This window comes from Leptonychotes weddellii, chromosome 9 (assembly GCF_054177405.1).
Source record: "Leptonychotes weddellii isolate Sample4059 chromosome 9, ASM5417740v2, whole genome shotgun sequence".
NCBI lineage: Eukaryota > Metazoa > Chordata > Mammalia > Carnivora > Phocidae > Leptonychotes > Leptonychotes weddellii.
In genome coordinates, this window is record NC_138377.1 from 125464894 (window position 1) to 125489449 (window position 24556).

At 47.2% G+C, this 24556-nt stretch overlaps 1 protein-coding gene across 8 annotated transcripts in view; it reads right to left on the reverse strand.

Moving 5' to 3' along the window:
- Nucleotides 1-10076, reverse strand: part of ZFAND6 (zinc finger AN1-type containing 6) — a 69087-nt gene extending 59011 nt beyond the window's left edge. The window contains exon 1 of one of the 8 annotated variants that reach the window (XM_081831801.1): nt 9967-10076. The gene's annotated coding sequence lies outside the window, so the exon portion shown is untranslated. Of the gene's footprint in view, nt 1-370; nt 467-9966 lie in introns of those variants that run through there. The other 7 variants (XM_081831796.1, XM_081831802.1, XM_081831800.1 and 4 more) reach the window with 7 other exon arrangements.
- Between the last annotated feature and the right edge of the window lie 14480 nt (nt 10077-24556).

Here is a 24556-nt window from a genome sequence, read left to right on the forward strand (position 1 = left end):
CAGTGACCGCACTCGCGCCCGAGCCCCCGCCGCCCGCCCTCCCGTGGATTCAACGACCCCCTGAGTTCAGGGGCACGACCCCCTCCAGCTGTGAGGGCGAGGAAGCCCGTTGCTGGAGAGGACCCCGGCCCCCACGACCTCTAACCACACTCAGGCTCTCAACTAGAGATCCTGACGAACAAAGTCAAGTTTGATCCTCTCAACACCTATTTCCTGTCCAAACAGCCCTTTTGTTCTGCTTCCCTGCTTAATGTTAATGTTCGGTTTGCATCAGAAAATACCACAATGACAGAACCTAGCACACACAGAAGCATAAAGGAGCAAAAGTGTAAAATAAAGGATTATTAGAAGATCGGAACAAAAATCCTACCACCAAAACCTCCACAATTTTCTGCTTGCTTCCCCTCAGATTAACTTCACTTGAAGCTGTGCTCCACGGCAACCAAGCATGAACGGCAGGCCCCGCCCCCTGCAATCTACTGGCCGACGAGGACACGCCCCGCCCCGAGCGGGAAGCTCGTCGCTGCGATTGGACGCGGCTGACATCCATTATTTTAAAGAACTTTTCCTTGCTAGCAGGTTCGGTCGCACCCGCCGAAACCCTCTGATAAGCTGGTTTCTTAAAGGGACAGTAGGCAGTGTTTCGGTTTCCCAGGGCAAAGTGTTTTGCTCACTCTTTTGTCTGGGTGAAAACGCACACACCGAGGCGCCGCGACCAAAGTCTGACAGCCGCAGCGCCCACCTGCAGTTCTGGGACCAACTCTTCAAAACACGATGCTCTTAGCCTACGTCATTTTAGGTTCTACACAGCCATGAAGGTAAAGTGAAGCTCTGTATAAGACACACTCCCTTTACAATAGAGTTCACAGGTTGTCTGGAATTTTTCAAGTGGCAACAGAAAATCCACTGCAAAATTCTGCCAAACTGAACAAAAACAGTATTTTCTCTAAGACTTAAAAATAGGATCATTTAAGTCATGGAAAATAGATAGCCCTGAAACACTAAATGCAAAATACTCATTTCTGCACCACCAAAGTTACTGCTACTCTGGTCCCCAGCATCATCGCAGGGTAAAAATTGGGGGGGCCCTCAAACTCTGGTATTTCTACTTAAAAGTGCACACACATCTACAGGCCTGACATGTCTGCCTCGGTGAGTGCGCAGCCAAGGCAAACGGACATCTACAAAAGGCAAAGGCAACCTGCCCTGAGCGCAAGTTCTGGGTGAAGTTCAGGATGATTTTAGTTGTTTTATTTTTAAATTACTGTTGCTTTTTAATCAAGGGTAGGCACGATTTTGCAGCCTCCTTGGGCATTCATTAATTTAAGGGGCCGTGAGCAGCCCAGAGTGCAGCCAAAGGCAGGGAGACTCCTCTGAGAATACTGACAGTAAATGTCACCTGGGGAGACTCCAAAGACATCACACGCAAACACGTGCCTTTATACATTACTAAGTTTGCTGTATTTTATTATGTTTATTTTAATTAGAACTGCTTATGTCTTAATAGCTTGGCCAATCAAATATTACTCTGACATTAATCACTACCTGACTGAATGGCATTTAACTTGTTCAGTAAAGTCTAATTTTCACCCCTACCAAAATTTTAACTGATTTATAAAAATAAGTCCAAAAAAGTAATGCAAATTAAAGTGGTTTCTTCTCAAAAATACTTTCAATAAGTTTATATAAAAATTTTTAAAATTAAATGTACAGTTTTCAAAGTTCAAAACCTTGCAAGCATTTTTCCTGAAAGAAAATCCATACATTAGAACAACACAAAGCCAACAAACTTGTTTTGAATACAAAGAGAAGTCTGTAGGAAACTGAAAATTCACATAATTGCAACTAGATATGAATATGGAGTAATACCCTGCAGAAGCCCAAACAGCTGCATCATCTATTATGCCTTTTAAGTGGACAAATTGAAAGAGCCAATTCACAGAGGCCTAGTCCCAAGATGCTTTGCAAGGATTCACTGCTCTGAATGCCCAGTACTTCACGAGTCAAGTTCAGGTTTTCTTCCCACTGTGTGGACACTCTCGCAAAACAACACTGGAAGCAGAAGAGGTACAGGAGCAAATAACAGAAAGAATACATAATTCAAGTTACAGCATAAAACTTGGAAGAAAAAAAAAAAAAGGGTTTTAAGTTGGCCAAAATTTGACAGGGCTATAGAAAAAGAGATGGCAAGCTTTTATATCTTAAAATTTGGCAAGCATAAAATTAGTAGACAGTTACGGGAATGAAAAAACCTTTGCTCTGACATCAATTTTTCACTTCAGAGTTAATTATTTGTATAAAACAGACACATATTACATTCACTAAAATGACACCAGGACCACTCTCAATCTATAACCAAAAAAAGAAATACAGACGTGGTTATACCAAGATTATTCAAAGATCTCTAGGACCTACTTGAAAGAACTTCACAGTGATAAATATCATTTTAGGTGGCTCACAGGTTAAAAATAAGGGGATTTTATTCCACTTCTATATCAGTAGCAGAAGAAAACAGCAAAAATAAAGGAAAGCAACATCACAACTGAGATTATTTGAAAACAATACTGCTTCACAGAAACAAGAAGCCTGCAAAAGTTCCAAGGTTCCCTGATTGCATGTGACAATACAACTTTTTGAACATCAAGTATTCAAAGGACATACTGTGTATTCTTGGTGGCGGAGGAGCTCCGAAGCCTTCCCAAACCTATCAACTAACAATGTAGATGATAACAAGCCAGAACAACTTGGTCTCATCTCACTTTAAAAAGACCCTCTATAAGGAGTAAGTACCTAGACGATTAGGATTAACTTCGGTAGGTACAGAACAGGGTGAAAGCTTCCTCAGAATTTTAAAGGACTGAGAACAACTCCAACTATTCTTCACACAACAGAAATTAATCCTTGGCATCACCCCTGGGTGCTAACAGGTGGGTTTATGCAGTAATTGATAAAAGGTCCAGCCTGACATTCATGAAGCATGACCAGGTCACTTAAGATGTGGTCTCAAAACCACTATCTAATGGAGAAAAAAAAAATTAGAAAAATATTTCCTGACAAATACACATTGCTTATAAAAGTGAGGCATGTATTTGTTTGTAACTCCTGCCCTGTGTCTCCCAATTCATTAAGGGAAAACAACACAAGGGGAACACTGGGAGCAAGAGGGAAGAGGGTAATGGCCCATTCAGCAAAATACTAAACACAAAGGAAATATGAAGGAAACAAAGGGATAGGAAAGCATAAACCAAGCTGAGGTATCTTTCTATAAGACAATAAATTGTTTTTAAGTCTACAGGGATAAACAAGATCACCACAAAGGTAAACTAAAAAGGAACAGGAATCACAGTATCAAGATCAAAGTATAAGGAAAAAGCATTCCCAATACTCAGTTATTAAGATTTAATAGCCATAAATTTTCATGTGCCAAGTGACATACCACTGCCAATCTAAGTAAACTGCGAGACATAGAAAAGTGATGGAAAACAGATCCGCAGACTCTAAGTTCCCTCCTCTCTCCTTAGCAGCCTAAGCTAGAAAAAAATAAACAAAAGATGAAAAAATAAATGATCCACTCTAATTATTTGATAAAATTAATTTTTATATAGCTATCAAAAGAAAAGCTTCTTTTTTCAACAGTCATGGAAATTTTTAAAGAATTATAGTCACAGACAATGAACAATTTTGAAAAGCACAAGCTGAACAGGTAACATCCTTTGATGACCACACAGTAATGTTCAAAGTTAACAGAAAAGTTTATGAACTCATCAAAGGTTCAGAACACCTACTGCATGCTGGGCTGGGTACCGCTAGCTGCTGTGGACTGTGGAAACTTAGGGTCTGGAGTCAGACCACTGTTGTCCCACAGCGATGTCATGGGAACCACGGGTAGTTTTCAGTGTTCTCGTAGCCACATTACAATGTTAAAACAGTTAAATTAATTGTAGTAATATATTTTACTTAACACAAAACATATAAAATAGCATTACTTCAATATATAATCATTCTTGAATTGAGATTTTTTCTCTTTTTTTTGTAGTAGAAATCCAGTTCATACTTCATACTTATGGAATCATTCAGACTTGTGATATTTCAACAGCCAGTGGCTACTTAAATTTATATCTCTGCTGTCCAGTACAACAGCCACTAGCCACATGTGGATACTGAGCAACTGGTAAGTACTAGTACGACCGAGGAACAGAATTTATAGTATTACTTAATTTGAATGGATTTAAATAGCCACAAGTGACTATCTACCAGCTTGGAAATAGCAGCTCTCGTGAAAGAAACAGACACTAAAACAAGTGATATACACTTAATGAATTGCAGTTATTACAAGTATGTACAGAAGAAATGTCCGATATGAAATGAGTAAATATAGCCAACAGAGGGCTTAACCTCTTTTGCCAGCATTAAGGAAGGACTCTTCAAGGAAATCACAATTAAGCAAAAGGGCACAGCATATGCAAAGGTCTTGAGTGGAGAAAAACTGGGAAATACAGTAGAAATAATGAAGGAAAGTACCAAGGGGTGAAATCATCTTAAATTATTCGTAGGAGACTGATCTGGGTCACAGAATCCAAACAGGGTAAGAACGCAGAGAAGTGGAAGCAGCCCTATCTCTTGGAAATAATGCAAGTCTCCCCAAGAAGTCTTGCTGGACCCACACTACGCACTCGGTGAACCCTAGTCATTCCACTCTTCTGTCAAATCCTAAATCAAGCCAGGCTCTTCTGTCCTTTTTGTGCTAACAGTTCCCTTCGCTTGAAAAACTTCCCCCAGCTCTTTCTTGATCTTAGAATTCAATATCACAGTTCCAAATTTTCTATAGGACAAGCTTCCGGCTCAAAACTGTTTACAAGGCAATTTTTACAAAAAAAGAAATTTGCAAAACAAACTCAGTGTGCGATTGTTATATTATTTTTTTTAATGTTCTGACAGATCCAGGAAACTCTTAAAGAAATTCCCCAAACAAACCTTGGTCCCACCATTAAGTTTAAATATTACATCCTCACAGAGACATTCTCAGGACATCCAATTAGCACGTGCCAATCTCTACTGGCACACCATATTTCTTTCCTTCCTAGCGCTTGTCAACATCTGAAAACTCTTTCTTTGGTTTGTTAATAGCCTAGCTTTCCCAGAGACTCGGAACTTGGTGAAAGCAAAGGCCCTGTGCGTTCACCGTTCACCATGGAGGCCTCAGCACTGGGCACAAAGTTCAGGTAGCAAGGAGCAACGGCAGCGATGAGGGACAAGTAAATAAATACAGATATTTTTATATGTCAACATTTAAGGAATATAGCTAAAATTACACGCAAAGGAGAATTTAATGGCGCTAAAATTTTTTATTATACAACATACAGAAATAGAGTTTTTTAATTTAAAAATTCAAAACCCAAAAACAACCTGCAGACCCTAACGAATCAACTAAAAAACTGGAGAACAAAGCAACAGCCAAAAATTTGGGGAGGAAAAGGGAGGGAGATTAACAGTAACAAAATGAAAACACATTATTACTCCCAACTACTAAAACAATGTGCACTAGTATCAAATCATGAATACTGAATAAAAGCTAAAAAGAACCAAGTATACAGTATATAATAAAGGTAGCTTTATTTCAATGCAACAAGAAAAAGATTTTTGTTAATGGGGCTAAAACAACTGATTAATTATTACGGAAAAATAAAGGAAGTTATTTCACTTCATGTATGATGTCAAAACAAATCCCAGAAGAACAGAAAGAGAGACATGAAAACGAAACCATAAAAGAACTAGAAGAAAACAGTTATCTGGGCAGGAGAACCCAATAAATATGAAAGTAAAGTAGCCATAGAAAGGAGATATTAACCTAAATTTCTTAAACGGTAAAAACCCTTTCAAGTTAAAATAAAAAATACCCTAAGCAAATAAAAGACAAAGAGCCAGGGAAAGTATCTGCGGGATGTGACAAAGGGCTGCTATCCTAAATATATAAAAGAATAAAAAGGGTATTGCGAATATAGAACACTGCCCCAAATGAGCAAAAGACAAACTAGAAGATACAATACCCATCTCTCCACTCGTCACCATAATTAATCTAAGAAATATATAATCAGGGGGCGCCTGGGTGGCTCAGTCGTTAAGCGTCTGCCTTCGGCTCAGGTCATGGTCCCAGGGTCCTGGGATCTAGCCCCGCGTCGGGCTCCCTGCTCTGTGGGAAGCCTGCTTCTCCCTCTCCCACTCCCTCTGCTTCTGTTCCCTCTCTGTCAAATAAATAAAATCTTTAAAAAAAAAGAAAGAAAGAAATATATAATTAGTCTTATGAAAAGGGAAGGCAGGAAGGAAAATATTCAAGCATTGGCAAAGATATGGAGGAAGGGTGTATTCTCTCACGTTTTTTGTCAAACTTTATACTGGTTTGGTCAACTTTATGTTAGGTAAATTTTTAAAAGATCTGACAATATTTATAAAAAGACAAAAAAATGTTCATATACTTTGACTCAGTCACTGTAAGACAGACTGAATCCCAAAGAAATAAGAAAATGGAGAAAGACTTAGCTCTTCACCACACTAATAGTGGAAAAAGGATGAAGCAACAAGTCACATGACAGGTGACTAATTACAGTAAGATGAAATGCTATGTGCCCTTACAGAATCCTATGTATGTGGATCTAACTTCTGCCGTCCAGTGAGAGACAATAACCAAATAAACCACTTCGGATGACAGGTTCCATAAGGAAATGAAGCAGAGTCACCGGGTCAGGGAACTTGGTCTGCAAAGGCATCTCTGAAGCAACGACATAGGAGCAGACATACGACTGGATGTGCCAGAGAGCAAAACACAGTAGTTTTAAGGAAACAAGCGCAGCATGCTCAAGAATCCCAAAAAGACCAGTACAGCTGGAGGTGCATGAGTCAGGGTGTCAGGGGGAAAGCCCGCAAGGCTGGATGGTCTAGAGCGGCACCATCCAACCCACAGCCACAAGTCAAGTGTGGCTAGCTATTCGACACTTGAAACATGGCCAGTCCCCGATGCACTCTAAGTGGAAAATATATATTGGATTTTGAAGACAGTCTGAAAAAAGTATAATATCCCATTAATAATTTCTTATGCTAATCACTTAATGAAATCATAATATCTTGGGTTATGTAAAATATATCTCACCTGTTTCTCTTTTTTTAATGTGGCTATCAGAAAGTTTTAAAGATTTTCCTTATTTGAGAACGGGGTGGGGGAGGGAATCTCAAGCAGACTTCCCACTGAGTGTAGAGCACTACATGGGGCTCAATCTCACAACCATGAGATCATGACCTGAGCCAAAATCAGGAGTCAGATGTTTAACTGAGCCACCCAGGTGCCCCTGGCTATCAGAAAATTTTAAATTACTTATGTGGCTCCCATTATATTTCCATTGGACATTGCTGGTCTAGGGTATAGATGCCATAGTAAAAAGTTTTAATTTTATTTTGTGTATTGTAAAGTAATCGGAGGGTGTTGAGCCTCTAATTTACACATTTAAATGATTGTTCCCCCATAGGAACAGCACATAGACTGCAGGAGAGTGAGAGCTGAAGCAGGGATACCAGTTAGATGACTACTATTACCATCCTGGGTACAACAAGGTGTTGAGATGGAGGTACAGGCAACCTAGTATTGTTCAGAATCCCACTTCCAATTGTTCAGAATATACACAAACAGAAAGACTGGGGGTATACCTGCCAAAGCTTTAGCAATGGTTATTTAGGGCGCCTCGGTGGCTCAGTAGGTTAGGCGACTGCCTTCGGCTCAGGTCACGATCCTGGAGTCCCGGGATCGAGTCCCGCATCGGGCTCCCTGCTCGGCAGGGAGTCTGCTTCTCCCTCTGACCCTCCTCCCTCTCATGCTCTCTGTCTCTCATTCTCTCTCGCAAATAAATAAAATCTTAAAAAAAACCCCAAAAACAATGGTTATTTATTCTTTGTAACTTTCTATTCCTTTTAAAAGTGTGGGGGGAAAAACATCAAAAACAACATTGCCCTTGATACAAAAAGGAGGCTTTTTTAAAGCTTTTAGGCAGGATAAATAAAACAGCCCTACCAAAAAAAAGCACCCTCATAGTTGTCTGCACGCTACCCATGCTGGTTACAACAACAAAGCATCTCTACTCCTGCACCTTTAAGAACAAGTTATTTGAAGCTATCTATAAACTTTCCGGAAATTAATACTGCTCCGTATTTGGTCAGTGCACTGCTGTTAGCATGGTAAATATCACATCACTCTAGAAGCGCACCTCTTGGGGCACTCACAAATCTGAGGCTAAGGAACTAAAAAGTACTTAAATGTGCGGTGAGCATATCCTAATACCCACCACACATCTTCCTCCAAAAACGTCCAGGAGGACACCCTCCATGTCATTCCACAGAAGAGCACCTTGGTCCTAATGCTTTTCCTCAGAGGCTCTGCCATCCGATAGGGGCTTCCCTTAACCAAAGTCTGCAAAGCTGGAGGGACAGATGGAGGGCAGGTTTCTCTGACACGGCATGCTGAGGAAGAAGAGAAGTTCTAGGTAATCTGCCAGAGATGACACAAAGGGGGGGCTGGCACACAATGGTTTATTTTACACCCAATCAAGTGTTTTTTGTACTTATATTTGCTTTCGCATTGAAAAAGCAGAGAGCAACCGGTGCCTGACTTCTCCCAGTGTGATTTCAAAGGAAAAGATTCATGGTCCATGCACAGTGACAGGAACCTGGGTTTCCTTCAAACGTTCAGAAACCAGGACCCAGTCACGGTGGCTCTGAGTCTGCCCCGAACGCCCCCGCTCTCTCCTGCCGTCTACACTCTTCGCTCTCGAGGAACCCGTGCGGGCGAGCGCCGGGAGCGGGAAACAGGCAGTGCTCACGGGCCCCAGCGGCCGGGAGCCGGGAGCTCCAAGCGCCACGACTCCTGGAGGGTGTCACCTAGTCATCCAGGGTCCCGGCTGCTGTCACCGAGCTCGGAAGAAGAGCGCTCCGGACAGACGCACAGCCGTGATGAAGCTGTACTTTCTTAAAAGGCAAGGCCACGCTGAACACGACACTGCCTGCGCCGAACTGATCTGCGCGGGGAGGCGGCGGGGCACAGAACAGGGGAGACCCCGGCGAGCAGCTGCCAGCTGGCGTCCGAGCCGGCTCTCGCGGGGGAGCAAGCAGTCAGCGGTTCTGTCTTCGCCCCGCCCCGGCCCCTCTTCTTCGGCGCTCCTCTGCTTTAGGAAAGGCGGCTGCACGCGGAACCGCCCACGCGGAGAGCGCCAACTCCCCCCGGGCTCCCCCCCGCCGCCGCCCCGGCACCCCTGCCCGCCCGGAGGATGCTGTAAAACGTGCGAGGAGCAGAGCGGAGAGGCAACCTGTTGCATGAACGTAAAAGTGCGTCTTTTGCAGAAAAAGAGCACCTTTCCCTTGAAGCTCTGGCCCGTGAGTCCCAGGCAGGTCATTAGCCCCGGGCCAACCTCGGGGGTCACCGTAGCTCCGTCGGGAAAAGGAAACTCCGACTGGAAGCCACACACAGTGCGGGCTCCCACGGCCCCACAACGTGCAGCGGGCACAGGAGTCCCGGGGCGCCCCCTCCCACACCTAGGCGGGCTGCTGCAGGGGAGGGGCGGCGGGGGCGCTCGGGACCCCCGCCCCGCCCCGCCCCCACCGACCCACCGGGGCCGCAGGAACGCGCCGTGACAGGAGGGACCGCCCCCAGCCGGGGCCGCGGGCGCAGCAGGTGGAGGCCCGCCCCCCGCCCCCCGCCCGCCAACTGCTCGGAGCGGGGGCGGGGGCCCCGCGAGCGCAGCCCCCGACCCGCCCGGCCCCGCCCGCCGTCCCGGCTTCCGCCCGCCCCCCAGCCCGGGAGCGCCGCGGCCGCGCCTCAGCCGCGCCTCGGCCGGTGGGGGAAGGGAGCGGCTCCGGGCCCCGGCCCCCCCCACAGCCTCCTCAGCCCCCTCGGCCCCCCGGCCCCCCGGCCCCGGCCGCGCTGCTCACCTGGCGGCGGCCCTCCCCGCCCGCCCGCCCGCCGCGCTGCCCGCCGCCGCCGGTCGCCGCCGGAGAGTGGGGACAGGTGAGGCCGCCGAACCCCTGCTCGCTCCGGCCCCGCCGCCGCCGCCGCCGCAGCCGGCCCTCCGTCCGCTGTTTATTAAACTTTTCTGTTTGGTTGTTCGGCCTGTGACGCGACCGCGGGCCCGAGCTCGGCGATTGGCCGGCGCCCCGCGCTGACGCGGCGCCCCGCCCGCCGCCTAATTATTACCGGCCGGGCGGGGCCGCGGGGCGGGCTCGCGGGGCGGCGGGGGCGGGACCCACGCCGCGCGGCGATTGGCCGGCGCCCCGCGCGGGGGGCGGGGCGGAGCGCTGGGAGCCGCGCCCCCTTCCTCGCGGCCGGGCGGGCGCTTCCTCCGCTCGGCTCGCGCGGGTACCAGCGCGTGGGCCGGGGGCTTCTGGTGGCTGGCCTCGTGTCGCGTGGCCGTCAGTGCGGGCCCCTCCGCGCCGTCGCCGGGCGCGGCGCCGGGAAGCGTGCGTTCCCCCGTCTGTCCCGCGCAAGGGAACTCCGACCGGCCGCACGCGCGAGCCGGTGCCCCCAGCCTGGCGAGCGCGCCCCGGCGTGCACACGGTGCCACGCGCACGGACGCACTGTACCACACGCGCCCCCTGGCACCCGCGTGCAGCAGAGCGGTGCGGGCGGCGCCCCAGCGTTGGGGGGCCGAGTGCCGGCGGGAACGGCGCCCCCGGAGCGCCTCAGCCCTCGGGCTCACGTCCAGCACGAGCGGGAGGCCCGAGACACAGTTCGAGGACGTTCGTACCTTGAGAGGGGGCGGGGCCGACAGGTAGGAGCTGACCGGGTCCCAGAGGTCCCGTCTGTTTTTAATCCACCGTGCAATTGTTGCACCAATTCTGATGTTCGAAAAATACAGTATCAGCATCTTATTTATCTCGATGACTGAGCTTTTTGGTGCCCCTCTACGTTTTAAGCTGGAAGTGAGTATCCCCGTGTCCTCACCGCAGCTGAGTCTCGCTTTGGGGAGAGGGACTGTGGCGGGACTGGCGGGGTAAGGCTGGGTCTTTTGCAGATGGCCCTGGGGATAAGAAGCGGCTAACCGCTGAGAGGTACAGGCCGGAAGGGAGTCTTCAAGGAGAAGGTGGCATTAGGTTTTGGCAACGGAGAGTGCGTAAGGCTTGGCCATGCTGGGAGCGGAAAGCAGCATTTTCCTGCTCTCCTAAAGAGGCGGGGAGGTAGAATTCGGGGTTTGAAGAACAGTCTGATGTGTCGTGAGGTGGCAGACAGGGCTTCAGGGCGAGGTGACGGATGCCTCGTGTAAAGTTGAGCCTGCTATCAGCCATAGGAGGGGGACAGTCCTAAACTGGAGGGAGCTTGTGCGGGGCGGAAAGCTACTCAAAGGGTGTTTTTAACAGTCCTTCAAATTTAATTTTAAACACAGACACACAAACGGTGGGTTAACCCAAGGGAAGGGGGTTTTGTCCAAGGATCTCATCTCTGATAATGGAGACCAGGTTATACTGGAGGCTAGAGAATGTTTTAGGGTCAAGTATTACAAGTCTTAAAGGCCAAATGGAGTATTTGACTTTGCTTGGTGGGAAATGGGAAGCCATTATAGAATGAAAAGGACTGTAGGAAGGGAAGGAAATGGTGCATTATAACCATTTGGTGGGTTCTGCAGGTACTAGGAAGAAATTTGCAGCCTGGGGTTCTCTCAACTATTCACGGCCCTCTTGTCATTGCAGAGTAGAACTATATGGAAAGATTTTAGGTTTTTGGCCACGGTTCGCATCCCTATTAGGACACATTTTTGGCTCAGTGACGGTGAGCGAGACCCACAACCTCCCTGGGTCTCAATTTTCTATTAGTATCGGAAACATCAGTGAACAAAACCAAGATGCCTGCCCTCATCGATTTTTCATTCTAATGGGCAAAACACGTAATAAGTATTTGTGTTGTGAGTTAGAAGATGGTAAGAGGTATAGACAAGAAAATGTAGGCCAGGTTGCAGTGTTAAACCCAGTGGTCAGTGTAGGCATGGCTGGGAAGGTAAGGTTTGAACAGAATTTTAAGAGGTGAGGGTATAGTCCTATGAGTGACTGGGAGAAGAGCCTTCCAGACTGAGAACGGTTATGCGCCGGGCTGGAGGCAGATGAGCTGGGTAGATGGAGCTATGAACATTTGTCTACAAGAGTTTGTGGGCGCATACATTCTCGCTTCTCTTGGGGACGTACCTAGGAGTGGTGCTTCTGTTTGTCACTTGAGGAACTGCTAGGTTGTTTTTCCAAAGGGGATGCACTGTTTTACATTCCCACCAGCAAGGAGTGAGGGTTCCAGTTTCTCCACACCCTGGCAACACCTGTGAAGGGCTATCTTCGGATGATAGCCCACCCTAGTGAGAATGAAGTGGAATCTTGTGGTTGGGATTTGCATTTCCCTGATGGCTAATGATGCTGAGCGTCTTTTCATGTGCTTATTGGCCTTTCATAGATCTTCTTTGGAGAAATGTCTATTCAGATCCTCTGCTCATTTTTTTTTTTTTAAGATTTTATTTATTTATTTGACAGAGAGAGAGATAGCGAGAGCAGGAACACAAGCAGGGGGAGTGGGAGAGGGAGAAGCAGGCTTCCCGCGGAGCAGGGAGCCCGACGCGGGGCTCGATCCCAGGACCCTGGGATCATGACCTGAGCTGAAGGCAGACGCTTAACGACTGAGCCACCCAGGCGCCCCTCCTCTGCTCATTTTTATATTGGGTTATTTGTCTTTTTAATTTTGGGTTGTAAGAGTTCTTCACGTATTCTGAACACAAGTCTCCTATCAGATAGATATATAATTTGCAAATATTTTCTCTCATTTGTGGATCTTTCGTTTCACTTGATTGCTGATATCATTTGAAGCCTAGAAGTTTTTAATTTTGCATTATCCTTTTCTTAAGTCCTCCCCTCCCAACATCCAATTAGTCACAAATTTAACTGATTCTGCCTTAGAAATCTCTCTGAAATGTACCCCCCACACTGCCCTGTGTACCCCCTCATTATTTCTCACCTGACTTTAAGCAAAGCCTCCAGTCCTATTCACTCCTCTATACCCCACCCAGATGGTCCTCCAGCTGCTTCCAGAATGATCTTTCTGAAACACAAATTGAGCAGGTCAGACATCTGTGGGCTCCCCATTCCTGCTGGAACTGTTCTTAAACTCCTTCAATAAGAGTACCCGCAGCATTTTAAAAATTCAGATTGCAGGTCCACAATCTGGACACAGTGAATCAGAATCTCTAGGGGAAGAGCCTTGGCATCTATTTTTAATAAGCCCCCAGGTGATTTTTATTCTCAGAATAGTTATGCCTACAACAATGGTTCTAAACCAGGGGTGATTTTGTTCCCCAGGGGCCATTTGGCAATGTCTGGAGACGTTTTTGGTGGTGACAACTGGGGGGGGGCAGCTGTCACTTTAGTGTGACACTAGGGCTGCTGCTAGACATCGTGTGGGGCACAGGGCAGCCCCCCGTCAAGAAACTGTCAGCCCTCGATGTCAGTCATGCCACACTGAGAGCCCTGGCAGTATTTATAGGAGATAAAATATGAACTTCTGCATTTGAGTCTGGCCGATTGGTCCCCAGCCCTATGAAAGATGTATCGCTCTGTAAGAACCATCGCCAACTAAGTGGCTTAAAACAACGATTTACTGTTTCTCAGGACTCTGCAGCTGGCCTCGCCTGTGCTCTGGCATGGAGAAGCTGCCGGGGACTATTGAGCTGTACGCCTGTTCAGTTGGGTCTCTGGTTCCGTGTGTGTTTCAAGGCATGAAGGTTTGGGGGGTACAAAGGGTGTGAGCTTGGATGCCATTTCTGCAGTGTTCCACTGATCACAGAAGGTGATCAAGGGGTAGGGAAACAGATTCTACTTTTGAAAGCAAGGAACTTGCAAAGAAGAAGTCGTGGCCATGTTAATCCACCCACCAGCCTACCTTTTCAATACTGTCTCCAGGGCCCACCTCCTTCTAACCTCAGTAGGCACCTGCCAGGGCCAGACCAGACTCAGGCCCCAGGCAGTATGGGAGGGAGTACCCTCAGAAAAACCTCACACAGACTCGCAGTAGCGCTTCTTCCGACGACTCCTCATCAGAGTCTAGGCCAAAGGTTTTAGTTTCAGGACCCTCCTACATTCAAAAATTTCTGAGGACCCCAAAGAACTTTTGTTTATGTCGGTTACATCTATCAATATGTACCGCATTAGAAATTAAAAATGAGATGTTTTAAAAATAAACATTAATTTAAAAACAGTAGTTAACAACCTTTTTACCCGTTAAAGAACATTTTCAAATGGAAATTAGCCATATACACATCAGAATACGCGTCAGTAGGAAGACACCATGTTACATTTGTGCACAGAAGGCCGCCTGATGCTCAGATTTGTTTTTTCATTCTTTTTGTCGCAATATCACACCTCACGTAGCCTCTGCAACATTCCGTACGCTCATAAGAAAGAGGCAAATCATGACAGTATTATAGTGAAAACAGTTCTGACCTCACAGACCCCCTCAGAGGGTTTCAGAGACCCGCAGGGGTCTGTGATCACACTTGAAGAACCATCCAGGGTTCTTCTCCCAACTGGCCCAGGCCAGCAGCTCCCTCAGCTCCATGGACACGCTTCTGCCCACCTACTGACATTCATTACATTCATTTGTCAGCCCTTTTATGACCTTACCCTTGTGTGTGCACTCTCTGCTTACCCCCCACCAAACTCCTACTCATCCCTCAAAACCCACTGTAAGTGCCTGCTGCATGCTGAAGGCTTTCTTGACTCCTACGGGCAAAATTAGGACTCCTCCTTTATGTGTTGTCACACACTTTACCCTCCTTCTGCAATAGAACTTACTCTGTGAAATTGAAACTTACCAGTCTGTATGTTTGCCTCCTCTCTAATTAGGCCAGAGACTTGTTTTTCTGAAGTTTGGGATGGTTTTTTTTCATACTGGAATGAGATGCAGGTTGTAAATCGATCCCTTTCCAAACCACTAACCAAGGATCCTGACAAATGTTTCAATCCTCCCCTTCCTCCTGGTTTTGTTTGAGGCCTCCTTTATCATAGTCTAACTTTTTGTACATAGTAGATTTTAGATCTGGGCTCTTCCACTTACCTTCTTACTCTGCCTCAGCCATATGTCTGGTTTTTACCTTCTTACTCTGCCTCAGCCATATGTCTCGTTTTTACCTTCTTACTCTGCCTCAGCCGTATGCCTGGTTTTTACCTTCTTACTCTGCCTCAGCCATATGTCTGGTTTTAAGGAAGACCCGTGGTATGTGAACCCCATGGCCTCAGAAGAAGTTTTAGTGTCTAGTGGAGTCTGTCCTTCCATCTACTATTGCTCTTTCTCTTCTGAACTTTATTGGAAATTCTGCTCTGTTTATGCCTCCAGGTTAACTTTGGAATAATTTCGTCAGATTCCAAGAAATATCCCGTCAGGATTTTAACTGGGATTCCATATGCATAAAACAATTTGGGGGAGCAGGGAGAGAAGTGTGTACCTTCACAGAATTTGGGTGGCCCATCAAGAGGTCTGCTGGGGTTTTCCTTTTTCATTTATTTAACTTAAAAAAGGCTCTTGACATACTTTGTTTCCTTAATTTTATGTAACTGAGTGAAATATTAAAGAGGAATGCACACAATCATAGTATTTCTTGCTAATAACTCACTTAGGTATATTATGCTTTGTTGATACTGTAGATAAAATTTCATTTTTTCTTATATTTTCAAACTGATCATTGATAATATAATTGCTACTTAATGCTATGTACCTCGTTTTATACCTATTTAACCGACCTTTTAAAATAGTCTTTAATAATTTTTCAGTTGATTGCTTTGTTTTTTATCAAAATAGTATATTCCCTCTTCCTGTACAATCTATATACTTTTTGTTTTATGTCTTACTGCTTGCAGCCAGAATTGTCAATAGATGACACTATGAACTAATTTCTGACAAATGCTGATTTCTTTGGAACAAACACCGTTTTAAAAAAATGATGCTAAGGGAGTAGCTTTTATGCTTCTATGCAGTGTGTCTTAGAAATGGCCGTTGAATTGTATGGCTGAATTTTCCCCATCTGTGAAGACCATTGCGAAGATCATTTTCATATTTTATCTGTAGTTGCAAAGTAGCAAATTAATAGGCTTACTTGTGCTGATTTTTCTTTACACTTTCTATTTTCATCTTGATCTGACTTGCTTTGTTACGAGTTAATACAATTGGACTGTTCTCCTGGCCACAGTTATATTGCTCAGTTTTAATTTATAAGTTGGTGCCTGAATTTATACATCAGTCTTGTGTCCTTTTGACTAATGTGAGTCTGCCTGTGAGAAATGACTCTGATGACAAAAGTAGCATTTAGAGATACAAGACAGTTACCACATCAGGATAGGGAGTGCTGCTCCCATGAAGCCTCGGGGGACACCCCACTGGCCTCATCCAGGCAGGATGTCCTAACAGCACTGTGATGGCTAAGACAGCCATTCTCTGCACCTAGCACTCTCCTAAATCCCACCTGTGTATCCCTTTTCTTCATTCTAATGGTAATTGCTAGGCTAGGCTCCTAAACTAGAGTTCAAAGGATCGGCCGGTTTTGTTATTTTTAAAACATACGGGGTGCCTGGGTGGCTCAGTCATTAAGTGTCTGCCTTCGGCTCAGGTCATGATCCCAGGGTCCTGGGATCGAGTCCCACATCGGGCTCCCTGCTCAGCGGGAAGCCTGCTTCTCCCTCTCCCACTCCTCCTGCTTGTGTTCCTGCTCTCGCTATCTCTCTCTCTGTCAAATAAATAAATAAAATCTTTAAAAAAAAAAAAAAAACATACTATCTTGTATTTATTTACCAATTCTACTCTTTTTTTGTAGCTTCCAATTGATTTAAATACTTTTTCTTAATTACTGTTTTCCTAATAGTTTCATGAGGACATTTCCCCCCTTCTCCTGAAACCGTACGGTGGAAGTCTGTTTTCTTGTCATCTCTCTGATACCGTGCAGACTTCAGGACAGTGAACTTGCCTCCGAGCTGTGCCCTTTTCATATGCAGGTCCCACACTGATTTCCACGTTGGCTTTGTCTCTCCTCCACGAGGCTCCTCTCATTTGTATTTTCAGAATTTTACTTCTTTTTTTTTTTTTTTAAGATTTTATTTATTAAAGAGAGAGAGCACGAGCAGGGAGGAAAGGGAGAAGCAGGATCCCTGCTGAGCAAGGAGCCCGACACAAGACCTGATCCCAGGACCCTGAGATCATAACCTGAACCGAAGGCAGACACCCAACCGACTGAGCCAGCCAGGTGCCCCTCAGAATTTTACTTTTAGCCCATCTCAGGCTGAGGAACTGTGCAGAAGAGGACACGATACTTGAATACGACGTGGTACCTGGGGTGGGCTTTGGGAACAGATGACGGACGTGAAGAACTGAGGACGTCTGAACCAGGTATGAGCTGCAGCTAGGAATGATGTGTGTGTCCGTGCTGATTCACTGATTGGGACACGTGGACCATAAGATGTCACTAGCAGGGGAAAGTGGGTGTGCAGTATATAGGATCCCTCCGTACCATCTTCAGCCTTCTCTGTTAATCGAAAAGTACTCTAAAATGAAATTTTTATTGAAAGAGCAAACCTCTCTGGCCCCTCAGACAGCCATCAGAACCTGTTTGTGAAGGGCTCCCATGCAGCAGTGATGGGCTTTGGCTGGGCCTGGGGCCAAGAGACCTCACCACTGGCCACTTACTGCGCAGGATGCTGGATGGCCAGCCATTGCCAGGAAGGTGGTGCTGAAGGAGACAGGTGCTGGCTGGACACCCTGTTTTCCCCAGCTCTGAGCCCTGAGAGGCTGCCCCACACGGACTGCCTCCATGAGCGTCCTTGTCCTTTGGCCTCCAGTTGTGGTTGGTCTGTGGGAAACGGGGAGGAGGTGGGAGGGAGAAGGAGCCCGAGGTGGGGGTGCTTATTCTTGGGTTGAGCCCTTCTGGGTCACAGAGGGGAATGATCCTCTTCTATCAAAGGCCCCAGCTCCTTTCACCGTGGCCTCTTGCATTCAGCTCCTCACCCAGGTTCTGGAAAGAGTGTTCCCCTCCGGCTCTTATCAGCCCAAAGCACAGCTCTCACTCAGTACTACGGGCGTCGGGCTTATCAGTAGCACCTGGCAGCTCCCGCAGACCCCGGGTACCCTACGGATACGTGCTCAGCCTCAATAAATGTTCATCTGATGAATGAACCAGCCAATGAATCACAGACTGGTATAGTTGCCAGAGACCCCTGTGACGTGGGACCAAACAGCCCCGTGGTTAGAACGCGGGGAGGTCGGCGCTGGGCTCAACCGATGGCTCTTTTGCTTCACCAGACACGCAGTCTGGGGCAAGCTGTGCAAGTTGTCCAAGCTTCCGTTCCTTCTCTTTAAAGTGGAGATCGGGGCCGCCTGGGTGGCTCAGTTGGTTAAGCGACTGCCTTCGGCTCAGGTCATGATCCCGGAGTCCCGGGATCGAGTCCCACATCAGGCTCCCGGCTCATCGGGTAGCCTGCTTCTCCCTCTGACCCTCTCCCCTCTCTGCTGTTTCTCATTCTCTCTCTCTCTCAAATAAATAAATAAAATCTTTAAAAAAATAAAAAAAATAAAGTGGAGATCGGGGCACCTGGGCGGCTCAGTCGGTGAAGCGTCTGCCTTCGGCTCAGGTCATGATCCCAGGGTCCTGGGATCGAGTCCCTCGTCAGGCTCCCTGCTTGGTGGGAGTCTGCTTCTCCCTCTGCCTCTGCCTCTCCCCCTGCTTGTGCTCGCCCTCTCTCTCTCTCTGGCAAATAGATAAATAAAATCTTAAAAAAAAAAAAATAAAGTGGAGATCATCCTATTTTCTTCATTAGGTTGATTACATGAAAAACAGTTTATGCAAAATGCTTTAGCAAAGTGTCTGGCACAAAGATAAACGCTCTGTAAACAGTAGTTATGCGTGCTGTCTCACCCAGTCATGGCCGAAATCTGATGGTCTTGTGCAATAGATAAACCAGGAAGGGCAATTAACAAGCAAGCTAAACATACTTGGCAAGCAGAGTGGTAAACACGTCCCACCCTGCAAGTAAGCAAAGGAACTCTAGGTAAAACAACAGTGAGACACCATGTCTTGCCTCCAAAATGAGAAAATTGCTTTAGTAATACTTAGATTACTTAAATATTGGAAAGGACACAGTGAATCAGGGACTCTCAGTCATTCAGCTTGGGGCTCAAAATTACCAGAAAGCAGTAGTTTTTTTGTTTTGTTTTGTTTTTTAAGATTTTATTTTAGAGAGAGTAGGGGCAGAGGGAGAATCTTAAGCAGACTCCCTGCTGAGCCCGACATGGGGCTTGAGATCATGACCTGAGCTGAAACCCAAGAGTTGGACCCTCAACCTGGCTGAGCCCCCCAGGCGCCCTTGCAATAGTTTTAAATTTAAAATTGACCTACTTCTGTCCCAGTAACTGTTTTTAGTAGTCGAGATCATAGAAATGCAGAAAAAAGTTTGAATAAAGAAGTTTCTGACACCTTTGCTTGTAATAATGACAGACGGGCAGCCAGCTGGTTAGATAGACAGGCAGATGATAGATAGATACAGAGAAACAGATAGAAAACCACCTAAATAACCATCAGTAGGAAACACCTAACTAAATTAGGATATAGCCATTCTGTGAATGGCTATGTAGCTGTTGAGTCCAATCAAGTCCATCTCCAGGGTTGTTGCATACTGGGGTTCAGGTTGTGCACTGCATAAGGGAGCCACAGCTAAAGGAGCTTCAGTGACATCTTAGACACATACTGAGAAATGAGAGCTTGCAGGTCCTCATATAAGTGAGCACAGACAGGGGCACCGGGTGGCTCATGCAGTTGAGCATCTGCATCTTGGTTTCAGCTCAAGTCATGATGTCAGGGTTGAAAGAGTGAGCTCCTTGTCAGGCTCCACGCTCTGCATGGAGTCGGCATGGAGTCAGCTTGTCCCTCTCCCTCTGCTCCTCCCTCTGCTCCTCCCTCTGCTTGTGCTCGTGCTCTCTCTCTTCCTAAAATAAATAAATAAAACCTTTAAAAAAAATAAGTGAGCGGTGCCTGCGTGGCTCAGTCGGTTGAGCATCTGCCTTTGGCTCGGGTCATGATCTCAGCATCCTGGGATTGAGCCCCATGTTGGGCTCCCTGCTCAGCAGGGATCTGCTTCTCCCTCTCCCTCTGCTCCTCCCCTCCACTAGTGCTCTCTCTCTCTAAAGTAAATAAAAAAGTCTTTAAACGGGACACCTGGGTGGCTCAGTTGGTTAAGCGTCTGCCTTCAGCTCAGGTCATGATCCCAGGGTCCTGGGATCGAGCTCCGCATCGGGTTCCTTGCTCTGCGGGAAGCCTGCTTCTCCCTCTGCCTCTGCCTCTCTCTCTCTCTATCTCTCATGAATAAATAAATAAAATCTTTAAAAAAAAAATCTTTACAAAAAGTAAACTCAGTGAGTGCTGTCACATGCGGCCATGCACACGCTCAGTGGTGCTCACGTGTGTGTGTAGTTCAAGCCTGTCCCATGTGTACCTGTGAGCCTCCTCTTCTTGCTCACCTGCTGCCCCAGGTCCTGCCCAGCTGTGAATCTGACACAGACTCCTCATCTGGAGATGGAGCGTGCACTCTGGAAGCGCAAGCCCCTGGCATCCAGGGAGTTCAGGGTGTACGTGGGGGGCAGAGCGTGGGTGTCTAGGTGCACAACGAGGCTGCTTCCCGCCATGTGCTGGAATGCGCCTGGCGGAGCGATCAGACCGTGCAGCAGCTCGCTTGCACCAATATTGTATGTGAGGCGAGAGTGCCTTTTTAAAATTCTGGTAAAGGGTAAGGGCATTGGGCAGGCAGGCAGAGGCCCTGCTGACTTCTGTGTGTGTCCCAAAAGCAAGTTGCAGGACGCTAGGCACAGTGTGGTTGCAGTTAGGTAAATAAGTATGTACGGGGAGGTGAGTAGGGAAGAGATGGACCGCCGGGGCAGGAGAGTGGGTGGGGAAGCTGGGAAGGCAGATTCTGAGACGATGCTCTTTTCTCTTCTCTGTATTTTAAATGTTTTGCCATGTGAGTGTATGCACATATTGCTTGCATAGTTTAAAAAGTACATTAAAATCAGGAATGACAGGGGCGTCTAGGTGGCCCAGTCCGCTGGGCATCCCACTCTTGATTTCTGCTCAGATCCTGATCTCAGGGACCTGGGATCGAGCCCCGTGTCTGGCTCCGCAGTCAGTGGGGAGCCTGCTGGAGATTCTCTCTCTCCCTCTGCCCCTCCCCTCACTGGCTCGCACATGCTCTCTCTCTCTCTCAAATAAATACCTCTTTTAAAAAAATCAGGAATGACAACAACAAAGAAATGCTGGCATGAGTTTCAACAGCTGGGACTGCTCAGCAGAATACGGCAGCTTACAGAGTCTGCAAGCCCCCTCCAAAAAGTTCCTTGAAGAAAGCAGAAGAGAAAGTTCTGTGAATATGAAAATTCGTCAGTAATACATTCAGGAAAAAAGGCAAGTCCCAGAACAGCAGTCCGTTAGCGTCATACATGTGTTAAAAATACAGACACATGTATCCGTTTGCATATAATAAACGCCTGAAAAGATAGATACCAAATGAGCAGAAAAGATAGATATCATCTCTGAGGGGTAAGAGAAAGCTTACTTTGAAATGTTCAAGTTTTTTATCATGAATAGGTATGAATTTTATATTAAAACCTAAATTGTATATAAACAGATATAAGTTATATGTGTTCATATTACATAGACATCTACATGCCTAGGAAAATAGATGAGAATATCATATACCACATATTTAATAGTTGTCTCTGAGTCATGGGATTGGGGATGATTATTACTAGTGCCTTTTTTTCATGTATTTTTCATATTTTCACCAATGACCTTGTATTTTAAAATCTGAAAAGAATTTTTTTAAAAATCAGAGTGTTAAAGAAAAACCTAATAAAACTCTATTGTATGATCACTGGTTGGTGAAAGTAAGTGAAAACTTTGTACATGGAAAAAAAAATCTGGGAAAAACTAGAATTTAGTGGAAATTGGGTATGAAATATTTTTCTTCCTCTTCTGAATTTTCCATATTTACTATTATGAATGAGTATTACTCTGGTGCTAGAAGAAAGTGTAATCTTTTCAAAGTTATTTAAAGATGTATTTATTTTAGAGAGAGAGAGGGAGAAAGAGAGGGAGACAGAGCACCTGCGAGCAGGGGAGGGAGGGGCAGAGGGAGAGAAGCAGACTCCGTGCTGAGCGCGGAGCCCGCCGTGGGGCTCGATCTCATGACCCTGACATCATGACCTGAGCTGAAATCAAGAGTCGGATGCCCATCCGGCTGAGCCACCCAGATGCCCCTCAGTGTTCTTAGTAGTAGTGAGGTATGCTCAAAGATGGTCCTTTTAGAGATGAAGACACTCGCAGACCCGCAAGGATTTTGGCCTCAGGAGGTGCCATCAGGGGCCCGCCCCCCAGCAACTGGGAGCCAGGGCTTCTCCCCGCCTCCCTCTAAGCCACATGGAGTGAGCACACGTCCCTCCCTTCGGGGAGGCCCCCATGTGGCCTCAGGTGCTGACTGTCCTATTCTATTTGGTGTGAGGGTGACCCAGGTCGGCCGCCCGGAAGCGATGAAGCAGGACGACCGGTTTGTCCCAGTCTGCCAGGGACTTCCCCAGTTTGGGCGCCTAAAGTCCTGCCTCCCAGGACATCCCTCAGGCCCAGAAGAACTGGGCGGTTGGTCACCCTGCAGTGAGCTGTGACTCTAAGGACACCGAGCTGGGAAGTGGGAGACGCCACCCTCCTGCCCCTGACTCCCCAGCCAGTGAGTCAGCTCAGCTGTCTGGGCCTTGGTTTGCCTGCTCTGACTCTGCCCGAAAGGGCCATTTCTGGGGACAAAGGACAACAGCGCCTGTGGGACTGCCTTCTACACTGAGGCTGTGTTCACACAGGGAGTCAGAGTGGTCAGGCCAGACCCTACCCTGGAGGGGTCAGCTGGACCTGTGGAGGGCTGCCCCAGCTTTCCCGTCACGAGTGGCCCTCCATTCTCCTCCTCAACCCCCACGAGCGTGCCCACCTGGAGCGAGGTATGGAGATGAGTTCTCCAGAATTACTCACGAGCCCAAGCCAACACATCTTCTGCTCTGGAGAGGATGTGACTCTGGGCCTGCTCTAGTGTAGGGTGCTACAAACTTTCTATAAAAGCCTGGGATGGGCGCCTGGGTGGCTCAGTTGTTAAGCGTCTGCCTTCGGCTCAGGTCATGATCCCAGGGTCCTGGGATCGAGCCCCGCATCGGGCTCCCTGCTTAGCGGGAAGCCTGCTTCTCCCTCTCCCACTCCCCCTGCTTGTGTTCCCTCTCTCACTCTCTCTCTGTCAAATACATAAATAAAATCTTTAAAAAAAAAAAAGCCTGGGATGGTTGATTTGACGTGTCCACATGGCTGAGCCATGGAGCTCAGATACTTGGTCAAACATTACCCTGCAGACATTACTCTGTGAAAGTGTTTCTGAGTGATATTAACATTTATATTGCTTTGAATATTTGGATTGAAACATTTATTTTTTTAAAAGATTTTATTTATTTATTTGACACAGAGAGAGAGAGCAAGAGAGCACAAGCAGAGCGAAGGGCAGGGGGAGAGGGAGAAGCAGGCTCCCCACTGAGCAGGGAGCCCCATGTGGGGCTCGATCCCAGGACCCCAGGATCATGACCTGAGCCAAAGGCAGGTGCTTAACCAACTGAGCCACCCAGGCGCCCTGGATTGAAACATTTAAATGCTTTGCGTAAAGCAGATTGCCCTCAGTAATGTAGGTGGGCCCCATCTAATCCGTTGAAGGCCTGAATAGAGCAAAGACTGGACCTCTCCCAAGCAGGAAGGAATTCTGCCGCAGATGGCCTTAGGACTTGAACTGCAACATAGGCTCTTCCCTGGGTCTCCAATCTGCCAGCCCACTCTGCAGATTTTGGATTTACCAGCTTCCATAATCACATAAGCCAATTCCTTCAATAAATGTCTTTGTCTCTTTCACACACCCACACCCCATTGGCTCTGTTTCTCTGGAGGGCCCTGACCAATAGGAAGCCCAGCTAGAAAACATTTTAGACTCTGCGGGTCATGCAGTCTCTGTCACATGTCCCCATCTGTCACGGTGGCTCGCAAGCAGCCACAGACAGTTTGTGAAGGCGTCTCAACCTGGGCACTGTAGACACTTTACCAGATACTTCTCAGTTGTGGGGACCGTCCTGGGCACTGTCCGATGCTTAGCAGCCTCCCTGGCCTCCCCACTCTGGAGGCCAGGAGCAGCCCTCGGTGTGACAACCCAGCCTGTGCCCGGGGCTCAGAGCAACCCGCCCGCCCCCACTGAGAACCACTGTGTACGGGAATGAGCCTGGCTGTGTCCCAGAGAAACTCGTTACGAAATAAGCGGTGAGTTGGATCTGGCCTGCCGGCCGTAGTCTGCCAACCCTACTCGGGGCGGTGGGGACAGCCTTCACCGGTGAGGACTCGGGGCTTTGCAGGAGGGGACACGTGGTTAGAGTGAGGGGGCGCAGCGGGAGACCTGTAATGTCCCA